Genomic DNA, 12,666 nt, shown 5'->3' with positions numbered 1-12,666 from the left:
GCAGGAAACACGACGTTTCTAAAGAAAAAGGAAACACTATCAATCTGAGGAAGAAAGTTATTACCTTGTGATACTGGAGGGTAACTATCATAAATTTGCATCTATAAGAAGCTACAAAATCTCTTCAGACAGGGAAAAGTTTTGCCAGTTCAAAGAGCCCTCTAGGTTTCATGAAATCCACTGACAAAGTGTAGTGACTTTTATCCAACTTGCTCTCACATCATGGCATTAGCTCAAAAGAGAAAGGTTTTGCTGTGCAGGCAATGATTCATCTCGACAGATTTTACTAGTCTTGCTAGTTGGGCCTGCAGTTACTGTCCAGAAAAAAGACAGTTAAATGGCAGGAATTATAAAAGTAGATTAACTTAAACCTTCTCTCTGAATTTTAAAGATATTTGTGGTATCTAATGGATAAGTCGGTGCTGTTGGAGCTTTATAAGAACACACTCAAAGCGCAAACCCCGGCTGGTAGCTTTGAATAAAAATGTAAATTTTGCAGATTAGTTTTTTTAATCCCTAATTTAAGAACAGTTGCATCCTGACAACAAAGACTAAAACATTAATGAGATGGATGGTTCATCAGACTCCTGCAGGTATCACAATGCAGGTGATCTGTCTGGTTTGTTCATTACTCGTTCTTTAGCAATGAGGCAACTTGACAGCTAACGTCTGGACGTGAATATTAAAATATATGATGCATAATGAAGTTAGCCCTAATGGATGTGGTCAGAGTCCAATCCAACAATTACCAGAAAGTTGAGTCTCTAAAGGAGACATTAGGGGCTCAGTGGAGTTTGTTTTTGGTAAAAAAAAAACATTGAAGGCATTTATTTAACAATGAATGGACTTTTATTCCTGTTTATCCCACGACATTAGCATTCCACCCCCGGCTTAATTTGGATGTTTGCAGTTTCTCTTTTGAAAATATATAAAATAGCAAAATGAAACGAGGAGGACTATGGAAAACTCTGAGAATGTGCTTTATCGGACTGTGATACAACAGAGGGTCTTTAGTCAGAGGCTTTTCCAGATTTAGTGCAAGATAGACCACTACAGCCACCAGCATCTGCAGATACATGAGTTACAGCCAGTTTTGTATTTCTGAATTGAATAAAACCATAAAAATAGGCATAAAAATGTATTGTTATTTTAAAACAAAGAAAAAACATATACATTGGCTTTTTAAACTGGCTGTAGCATTCTATATTAGCAGTTAGCCTTACCCATCGTTAATGGTGATTTCCATTTGTTTTCCGTAGAAATGTTTTTTTTTTCTTTTTTTTCTGTGATTTCCAAAAGACTGGCAAACATTTCAATCCAGCATGTTCCACAACACTAGCTCCGGGTATTTTCGCCAAAGTCCTGAATCGATTTGATTTTGATTCATACAGTTCTAAATTGAATTATTTTGATTCTGTTTTTACAATAATGAAAGTGGTTCAACTGTGTTTCAAAATGCTCATGTATTTTTTTCCCTGTCATATTAAACACCAAGTGCAACCTTGTAAATCAGACAGTTTAAATTGAGATGTGAACAAAACTGTTTCAAAAGTGCAAGCTTATTTGTGAAAAGTAAAAAAGTGACGCCTCACTTGGGCGAGCAGACATGACACAGCGAGGACACAGAAGACATGTAAGCTGCATGAGCTGCATTATCTTCACTGCACAAACCATATGTTCAGCGTTGTCTGTAACAACTACAGGGTGCTTTCTGGTCAGCCCCATTTGTTAATGTCTTCAGTCAACCTATTGGCTATATTTGCAGCTGTCTGGCTTGAAGTCATCTTGAGTGCATCTTTCCTGCTCATTTGAACGTGAACATCACATGTGTCACTATAAAACAAATCGATCTCATTCCCTAGACATTGATTTGGCAAAAAAATGTAAAGGAATTGATTAAAATCGATTAAATCAGTTTTTTACCCAGCCCTAAACAACATCCTAAAAAAAGAGCAACGTTGCCCTCAGCAAGTTCAGCAGGCTGTAATCCTCTTTTTTGCAACCTAAAATAACTGAAAGACGTCATAGAAAATATTTTTTTGTAGCTGATAATATTAAATAGCCGTCCTACAGTAACAGTAAACACACGAGTGTGCCATCAACAGAGCAGAAAAAGTTCAGTTTTTTGAGTTTCAGACTTGCTGATTATCAGGGCAAGTTGAGCTGACAACTGCTGATTATATTAACCAGACATTTCCTGGGTGCGTCTCAAATTGTTTAAAATGTATTACCTTAGACTGCGTGCCAATTGAAATAAAAAGAAGGGTTTGAAATTTGAATCGAACAGCAAAAATCATTCATTGCAGTCTGGATAATTTGCAATTCTTTATTTATTTGAATATTTGAAGACATCCAGTCATTAGAAAAGATTTTGGAGCTTCTTTTTACTGGCCTTGAAACTACTTCAATCTCCCTTTGTGAGTTTTTGGGAAGTTCTTTTCTGACCTTTAACAACTGACTCTACACAAGAGTTTAGGAATGCTGGTTTTGAATGATAATCAGTCTTGACAGATGTCAGTGGGTGAGCACTGGAGAAGGCATTCAGCCCACCTTTCAAGTTTTAGGGAGCTAGAATGCAAACACAGCTGAGAAAACAATTTAAAAACAGGGTGAGACAATCAGGGTCTATCTGGGAGTAGAGATACACAGCAGCAGAGCAGCTCTTTCACAGATATAATCTACTCTAAATAGAGCCTGGGGTTATATGAAGTAGTGCATATGAATAAGGATTTACATGCTAAACTTTAAATTTAGGATGTCACGTGTTCTATTATCCAGATATTACTGATTATTTTTTATATGTGTAATCTGTTTATTTGCATCCAATTAACAGTCTGATAGCCTGAACACCACAGTAATCATTTGGTGTCAAATAAAACCCGTCTCTATTGGTAACGATTGTATGTCAAACATCAGTTGTAGCGTTTCATCAGAACCGGAGTTTAAATCTGTCAGATGAAATCCATGCACAAAGCATGTTGCAGTGATTTGAATCTGTGAATACCTTGATTCTGGTAAGTGTTTCCAATTATACTACTTCGATTCGACAAAAAAAAATTATTAAAACTAGGATATAGCAGTCAGCCTGCCCTGAAAATGATGTAAAGACGTGGACAGTTTGCAAATGTAAAAAATTACATAAATAGACACTTAAAACAAAAAATCGTTGCAAAGCATGTATTCTAAATCTCTGTTTGCTTCTGGTCTTTAAAAAGATAAATATGACTGCAATGACATATTTGCAATTTAAAAAATGTTTTAGAGATTTTTTGGGCCTTTTTTAATTCATTTTGACAGTCAGCAGAAAGGAAATGGGATTAAGAGCGAGGGAGGAAGGCATGCGGTAAAGGTCAACGGGCTGGAATTCAAACCCATGACAGCCGGGTCAGGATTGAGGCCTCCGTTTATTGGACTCGCATTTAACCACTGCACCACCTTCACACACAACTTTTATGACAAAATCAATGTCGCTCTATGCTAACATTATGAAGATGAGGCATTTAGGATCAATGTCTCAACACACTTATTCTGAAACAAACAAAAAGGAAGTAATGTACAACCCTTGAGAAAATCACTAAAAAGGCTACAACTACTTTAAACTGCTTATTTGACATCACGTTGAAGGTTCTGGAGTGATAATCAATCAAGATTATGTAAAATCCAAGTTATGAAAGGTTATGCCACAATGACTTGTAGTTTCCTTTTATTTGTGCACCCATAGACAAAAAAAGCAGTCAGGCATCCTGACAGGTAGCTCTGGAAGTTTTCTACTGTCAATACAGAAATCATAATTACATATTTGTTTAAAAAAATCTTTCATATCAATTGGTGTTGTGCCTATGTAGCCCCTGAAACGTGGACTTCTCAATCTGTCGATTTATCTGGAAATCGTTTGAGAGTTCACCAGATTGTGTCTGAAGTCATAAAATATCATTTAACTAAATTGACGTGTATTATCTCTGACTGCAGCTTGGTCTGACCCAAGATGGCCGCTTTGTTGGCAAGCCTCTCACCCGAAAATGTGGGGTCTATCCATGTTTATGCTACAGATGGCCTAGGCTAACTGTGGAGGATGGAAGCAGGATGCTTTTTAGATGCTAACTCTAAAAAGTCTGCCAGGGAGACAGAGCAGAAAGAGGCAGCAGCAGATCAAAGCTAGCCTCTAGCTGGAGGTGAAAGGAGTACAGTGGTAGATCAGAGAAGCCTGCCAGGCAAACAGAGAGACAGAGGTGGGAGAGAAGGCAGAAGCTGGCCGGTGTCTGCACTGGAAGTAGGATAAAGAAACAGTCCTCTTAGTGGCTAAAATTAATAGGTACCCATAAACCTCCCCACACTCCATTCTTTGTCACCATTACATTCTTTACATTTGATTTTTTTTAAAAGCTCATATGTGCCGCACTCCTTTGCTAAAACAGTGATTAAAATAGTGGTCAAATAATGATACATTCTCATCTCCTAATTCTTATACTTAATAATACAATGACAATGTGCACAAAGAGAGGGTGAACAAAACACACAGCTGAAGCCAGATGGACCAGAATGGAACAGAAAATAGCAATTGTTCTGTAATTTGACAGTGAATGATGGAAAAAAGGTCACTGGGGTTCAGAGTAGTCACAGAGAATATGAAACACTTCATATTATTTAACATAACATCATAAAGAAAGGATATAATTTTAAAGCAGTACTCAATAAAATACATTTCATCCCAGCGCTGCATATCCCAAGCCTGTAACATCACCAGCGACCCCTCACACCTCCACCATGGACCGTTCTCCCTGCTGCCCTCTGGGAAGAGGCTTCCCAACATGAAATGCAGGTCCAGCAAATTCTGCAACAGTTTCTTTCCTGCCGCCATCAGACTGCTGAACTGTTGAAAAAACTCTAAATCATTTCACTAACTCAGCCTCACACTGATAACATCAAACAAAGTATACTACATATTTGCACCATATATATTAATGCTCTAAATTTCCATATGAATGCTATGATTTTTTTCTCCCACACTGTTAACATTTGATTACTGCTGCACTTTATGGAAAGAAAATGCTCATTAATTGTCTGGAAAGCTTTAATAAATTATATTTTGTTTTGTATACACAAAGCGTATACACAATTACAATAAAAGAATAATTTGAGGGCTGCTTCCCCTCCAGGACCTTTTTTTAAAAATATTACTGACATCCCTCCACGAGCCCTGTACCACTCACCTACAGCACCAGGACTCTAAAAGCAGCTGGAAGACCCAGATCACTACCAAATTTCTAAAGAGGTAGGTAGTATTATGCATTATCTAATGTAAACTAGTGTATTGACACATTTTCCCTGGAAATTGTTACTTATATTCTGGTGACTCAGCCTCTCAACATGTGGAAGCTATTACTTTGGGTTTATTTAAAATCTAGCATGAGTAGAGAAAGCCATTTAAATAAAGCATTTTGCTTACATCATCTAAAGTCTCTGAGCAAAGAACAACTAAGCTCCTAAAATAATAAATATTTGTAGTTTTTATTGATGAAGCAGTGTATGGTTATGTGTGTGGGAAAGAATGTCTGTATGTTGGAAGCCTTGACTTAAGGAGAACTATGACAGGCGAGGAGGAATGATGACCTTTTCTCATGCAATGCCAAATTCCTACCATAACTAAAGTGAAAAGGCTCAGGGTAACTATAGCAGGCAACATGGGATACAACTTAGTGGGATTTATGGGAAACATCTACAGCACCTCTTCAAGCTCTCTTATCCATCAAGAACCCAAGTACATCTATAAAGTTAGACTAAATACTCCAAGGTCAGGAGGAGAGAGGGACTTAAAAAAAAGCAGACAGACTGGATCTTTTAGATGTCATCCAAAGGTCATAGTGTTATGTAAAAAATGACTGCCCCCTCTGAGGCATTTTAATCCAATTACTGTTATTAGAAAACATGTGTATAATGCATCCGTTTCCCTGAATGGTAGTTGGAGAAAAGGAGCAGAGAGCCAACCCGCAGATCATTTTATATTGATGTCTTAGACATCTGTGACTTTGTGAAATCCATTTTTGCTCTCTGATGGGAACTCCAACAGCTGCTAGCTTGCACACTCCACTTAGCAGGACAAACATGATGGGTGATAGGAACAAATGTTCTAAATGCCTTCTAATTTATTGATTTCTGTTGATTTTAACGTAATAGGCTTCAAGGACATAATGAGTCAAGCCTTTCTCCACTTTCAAACATTTTGCTCCAAGGTTGATATTTTCTATGAAGCAATTCAATATACCTCAAAGTGGGTCCTGAAGGGGAAAAAAACTATACATTATTTACTTCACAAACAAGAAGGCAAGGGCACTTTCAGCAACAAAGCAGATTTGGTAACTCATATTTCAGCCCATTTATCACTTTCAATTACCAGGGGGGAAATGCAACAATCAATAAACACAGGAACTTTCTGAGTGTCTATGAGTCAAAGAAATGATGGATCTACACATATGCACATACTGTCAGTCAATAAGCATCGACTTTCATAACACTTTACACCTCCACAGGGACTAAGGAGCAGTTGGACTCTGATCGCACCCATCATCGAAACAGAACATTTAAAGTGAGAAAAGAAAAAAGCTTTTTGCTAAAGCTCAGTTTCACTAATCAAGGTTTAAATGCTTTTATTTGTAACAATTCTGTTATAAAACACGCAGGACTTAACTCATGTAAACTTTGTGTTCATTCAATAATTACATTTTGACCAAAGACAAAAATGTGCAGCCGTTTCCTTGAAAAAGGAAATATTTATGCATAGAGGTGAGACTACCAAACAGATCCAATCAAAACTGTGTGGTAGATTTATTTCAATTCTAGTTTGTAAAAAAAAAAAAACTATTTCGGCCAATTCAATTAACGGTTCAAGAACGATATGAAACAAGGGAAAATATTTTCCAAACAGCTCTACTGTGAGCCACCATTAATTGAGGAAATTAAGAGAAGTAATTTCCCACAATGCAACAGAGCCAGCAGTGTTAATCAGGTTTTAGATCATCAAAAGGACAAATTATTTTCTGCTTGTTTCATGACAGAGGTGAAAAGTTCAAAAAAGAACTTTGCTGTAGCACTTCCTACTTTTTTTCTGAAGTCTCATTGTCTTGCGGCTGATGGTACCAACACGTCTTAAAAATAAACTTTCCTCTGACCTCACATCTCTGTACTTCCTCTGACTTCACTCTAACTACCTTACTGATGGTAAATAAAGTTATATTTGACTCTGCTCTATAGAAGGAGTTTCCACCTAAACTGGTGCCGGTGTAGGTACCAGATCTGCTCGGGTGGTCAGGTCTGCTCGGGGTCCTGCGCATGCCATTGACGTTACACTATATGATTGGCTGAACACAGCATCTGTGTCCGGAGTCGGCAGTATCTGTAGTGTTACTGTGTCTAATGACCGATAAAGTTTTACTTCATAGATAACAAAACTGAAAAGAATCTGTTTCTGGTGAACAAAGTAACTGTTAGACCATGGTGTAAAGGGGGAGAGCTGGGTAGCGCTGTGGCTAGCTGTGCTCAGTAGCCAACAGGTTAGCCTATTTTAGCTCAGTTAGACCATATTAAGCTACACTACTTTTGAATTTGTATCAACAACAACAGTTCATTTTCTACAAGTAGAATAACTGTTTTATTTGTCTAAAATCTCTACCAAAATAATTTTTTAAGATGTCCCATTTGTCCTCCCCTGCCCTCAGATCTTAACAAAAAGAATAAAAATAAGCTGAGATTTTTTTTTTTTACCTTGTTAAATGGCAGAGGCAGTGCTTTCCTTCAAGACTGACAATGATTGTTTTCTAATTTCGGCTACTTTAGATCGCCAATGACATGTGAAATAATAGCAAATAAAGGTAATAATATACTGAAAATCCAAAAGAGATTCAATCCTTAACAAACGGGTGCAATACAGTTTGTCCGAACGGAGTTGCCATATATTGACGTCATAAGAAGCGGCAGGGCCCCGAGCAGATCTGGTACCTACACCGTTATCCTACCAGGTAAGTTCTGATGTGCTCTCTCCTAACACAAAGATGAGGTTTGGCGTTTATGACTGACCAGTCACATTGAAAACTCTCTGGTTCTGGTCTATTGGTCAGTTTGTCTGTGAAAATTTAATTAAGAAATGAAAAAGAAAACGATAGGCTTTCTTTCTTTTGCATTTAAAGACCCTTCAGCCCTGAGAGTTTTCAGTTTAGATTCTTTTGATTTCACTTGTCAGCAATGAGAGTTGAACTAGCTGACAGATGGTAAAATGGTATTCCTGCATTAAAACTGAAGAAGCTGTTCATACGCTATCTTCAATGGGGATGGATTTTTTTTAACTAACCTACGATTACAACTTGGGATAGACCGATACATCAGCCGCTAATATTTTAGTCTCATATTAGTGTAATTTCTTGTATGGTATCGGCGGATACTAGCCTAGTAAATTAGCCCCACCCGCCAGCGGCCAAAATAATTTTTGCTGTGCAACGCTGGAGAAAGTACAACAAGGAAGATGGCAACAACTATTGAACAGTTCTCATTTGACTGAGCTTTGGAATCAGTTTTCGAAAGATTAGCCGTTTTTGTTGAAACGTGAGCAGGAAGAAGGTCTACGGTCATACATTTTTAAGAAGGACGTATTTGCTGTTTTAACGACAGGCTGTTTGTTTACACTCCCCCACAATCTTCCTGTTGCGCTTCCTACATCACAGTCAGTTGCGCTCATTGGTCAGAGCATTGGCCAGTAGGCACAGACATGGTTTGAAAAACAACGGGTTGTTCTCATCAACAATCTTCCGATGTCTTATTCATCAGGGCCAGGCTAAATTAAACATTTAGTCTCAGATTTACTCTGGTTTATCAGGCTAAGCTGATATCTGCATTTATTCATAAAATCATCAATGCATACAGCAGCCCTGCCTAGAGATTACACGGTGCTCATCCATTGCTGCTCCCTACTTTTTGCTATTCATTGTTATTGTTATTATTTGTTTTTATAATAAGTGTTTCTATCATAGCCACCTTTTTTCCCTCCTAACTTGTTATACCAACAATATATTAATCTCAGGTCTCCCTACCACTAGTGAGAACTAAAGAAGCCACTTGGATTAGAGGTGAAACGTCTTCTAGAAAACTTCACGTCCAGTCCACTAAACTGAACATTTCAAGCTTATCCTACCATTCTGCTCAAAGTAATTCAGATTAAACTGCAAATCTATTATCAGTAAATTTTGTGATCTTTGTTATTTAAAGCAACAACCAGCAGCAGCAAATAAACCAGGATTCATTCACACTTAAACCAAACTCTACTACATTTCATTTTCATTGAACGCTTAAAAATCTCAAAATAATACAATACAATAAAAGATTTTGCTGAAACATTTTCTCCAAAACTCACATTGATGCAGTAACTGAAATAAATCTGAATAATTTTCAACCATAATTACAATTGCAATCAAATTTTAAGGTTCATTTTTATTAACCACAGGCATGTTGATGTATTTATGACCTTGAAAACTTTCTCATCTGTACTCCAGTGCTGCAGTACTTTCACCATGTTGAAAAGTGCCTACTTCTATTATCACTTCTATTCACATGCATGGTTCTGCAGGCTATCTGCAACTCAGTCTTCCCGTCTGTGTGCCAGAAAGCCTGCTTTAAAAGCATTAATGCCAACTAAAGGGCTGAAGGGAGTAATTCAGTTTCTTACTACTGTTAAAGGAAAAGTCTGGTCAGCAAGGATTGATCAATGGATCATTATTTATACCTAAAACAAATACATTCATGGTGATTTTATTGAATTTAGTGTTAATCAGTAAAAAAATAAAAAATAACAAACCCTCGATCTGTCTAGGACCGGCCATTTTTACCCGAATATAGTAACACCTCACTGCTGATATCTTCCGGCAGTGATGTCACGTTGCGGTAAGTCTAGCGCCATTCTCCCCGCTTTAATACTCAACGTCTGCAATCAACAACATCTATTTTACATTTCGAGAGGACTTCTCCATTGAAATTCATGAGAGCTATAGTTAAAGTGACGATGCCCACATGCAGTTGGATGTTGTAATAAATCGGGTAAAAGTGAAAAAAAAAAATGTGTTCACCTTTTCGATTCATGATCTACCACAGGTTCGTCGTTGGATTACCAACTTGAAGAGGGAGTATTTGCCATCGAATTTCTGGCCAGAGAAAAAACCCGCCATATGCAGCCAACAGTTTGAAGAAGAATGATTTCAATATAATCTGGATAATAGCGCGGTGTGGCAAACACCAGATACAGCATTGGGACTTGATCAACAGTCAATACCACACGATGAAGTCACAAACCGGTAGGTGTTAGTAGTGTTCTTTGACAAACATGGATGTCTCCAGTAAACACATTGAAATCAAAAAGACTCTTAATTAAACACACTTATAATTTATTGAACAGTATGTAATAATTCCAGATTCAAAGTACTTTCAGAAGTTTGAATTCTGAATATGACCAGAATTTTCCTTTAAAGGTAATGTGACACAAATCACACTCCTCTGCAATATGACAAATTTATTTTGTTAGATTCTGCTAATTAAATTAATAGCTCAGAACCAGAAACAATTTAAGAATAAAAATAAGTTGATGTACATTGAAAAAGATCAAATTTACAGAGAGATAATAATAAGTTTGGTTTTTCAAATCTACCTTTACATCCTAATATAAATTTTTTTTATAAAATTAGTCAGGCATGATCTATCAAAGGTTAAAGTGACCCAGAAACTGGATATTTCTTTTACTCGGCTGTTTTCATCCACCTTACTGACTCACTCACAACAACAACGCTAAAGTTATTTCAAAATAGCTTAATATGCAAGATTAGATGTTAGGTTTTGTTGTCTTATATCAAAGTTAGATTCCACTCAAAAAGATAAATCAGGAAGAAAAACAAGAAAGACAAAGAATGATCACATTCTGCAAGCAAGGACAAGCAGAAATACACATTATGCCCTCCAGTCTGCCTGGGAAAGCTTGACTACAGCATTATGTAAATGAAGAATCATCCGGATATTTAAACGAGCGCAAGATATCATAATGACTAATAGATCAACAACAATCTCTTCAAGAAAGCTAACCCCCAGTTATGACTTTACACAACAGCTCCTCTTTATACTGTAAGGAGTGATTTATATGTAGAACCCTGCATGGCACCGAAATCCTTCTAAATCTCTATAATGACAGAAAAATATCTATAACTAAAGTTCATGAAAAGGTGTTGGGATAAAAGTCATTTTTCTTATACAGCAGAAAAAAGGAGAGCTTATGTAAAACTGTCAAACCATAAGAGATTACACCTTAAAGGGAAACAGCAGCCCCGCTGTGATAATTGCTAAACTCAGCAAATGAAGGCAGTTAGGTAATAAACGGCAACAGAAAGTCTGACTTGGCTCACCTGCCAGGTTATAGCTTCCCTGTTTCCTCTGATCTTCTAAAGCCTGAAGTCTCAGCACTCCAGCTGGTTCATATGAAGCCGCAGAACATCTTCTGGCTGCAGTCAGTTTTCCTACAAAATAAAAAAAAAAGCCACAGAAACATGGCAGAAATTGGATTAATGTCACCAAAAGATACGAGTGCATCCTCCGACATCCAATATGATTGTAAGGCTAGATAACAAAAATAGAGATTCAGCCTAAAAAGACATTCAAACATTCCTACAGCTTGCTTTTCTGGTTGATGAAGGTGAATGATCTGAATAGCTCAGAACTCTGTACCGAGTGTACAACTTTCATCTGGAGGTAAGCAGGTTAGAGTGGACTAATTTTTAGCTTGATCGGCCCTGAAGGTTAAAACTAACAATAGTTTTGCTTTTAATTATGCAAAAAACAACCAATTTAGAGCCACCTGGTGGAGTTTGGCATGAACCATACCATCATTTTATATTGGTTTAAAATCAAGAGAGACTAGAACTGCTTACGATGGCCAGTCTGCATCTAATGACTGATTCTACAAAAAGCAATAATGAGCTGATGCATCAAACTGATTTAAAATTAGCACCTAATTATAAAGTTTAGAAGGCAGAGGGTGATCAGTAAGGACTTTTAACCACAATCATCAGACATTTAAGATAGAGTATAAAACCATAATAATCACAAAGCTTTGAATACCAACAAAGAGAATTGACCCACATCTTCCTCACATCATCTAGACATAAAATAATGATTTCTTAGTGGTCACTGCTTTCCAAAAAGGAACTGAGCTGTGAACGTGACAGAGCACAGAACAAACACAGCTCCTTTCTGGTGGACGCTAACGATCAGATCAGAAAGACAGAGAACCAGGATGAATGAATAATGCTGACTGAATAACAGGCAAATACCAACACTGTCACGTCCCACTTCCCATTTAAAGCAGTGAGTCGACAGAAATTAGACAGGAGCCACTCCCCTCCCTTAAATTAATCTCTGCTGTAATGTTTCACCCTCTTACCCGGCAGTCGGCTCAGGCAAGAAAACAAGCTAAATAAGGAATTGTTATTGTAGAGTTCAGCATGCGGTTTTAAACTATTAGAGTTAAGGGCCTGGGGAGGAAAAGCTGTTTACACTCAAAGCAAGTACACATGCTAAAATTATTTCCTTTTTAGCATATAATCCAACACAAACATTAGTTTCTAGTGGTCAGTAGGTGGAGGAGAG

The 12,666-nt window shown here is 37.3% G+C and overlaps 1 protein-coding gene across 4 annotated transcripts in view; it reads right to left on the bottom strand.

Annotated features, from left to right (window-relative positions):
* peak1 (pseudopodium-enriched atypical kinase 1) overlaps positions 1-12,666 on the bottom strand; it is a 126,135-nt gene that overhangs the window by 89,806 nt on the left and 23,663 nt on the right. For all 4 annotated transcript variants that reach the window (XM_038285202.1, XM_038285201.1, XM_038285205.1 and 1 more), the window contains exon 2: positions 11,427-11,537. The gene's annotated coding sequence lies outside the window, so the exon portion shown is untranslated. The remainder of the gene's footprint in view (positions 1-11,426; positions 11,538-12,666) is intronic.

Source organism: Cyprinodon tularosa, unplaced genomic scaffold, assembly GCF_016077235.1.
Source record: "Cyprinodon tularosa strain WSP-4 unplaced genomic scaffold, ASM1607723v1 ctg208, whole genome shotgun sequence".
In the NCBI taxonomy this organism is placed as follows: Eukaryota; Metazoa; Chordata; class Actinopteri; order Cyprinodontiformes; family Cyprinodontidae; genus Cyprinodon; species Cyprinodon tularosa.
This window is presented reverse-complemented; position numbering and strand designations above follow the sequence as displayed.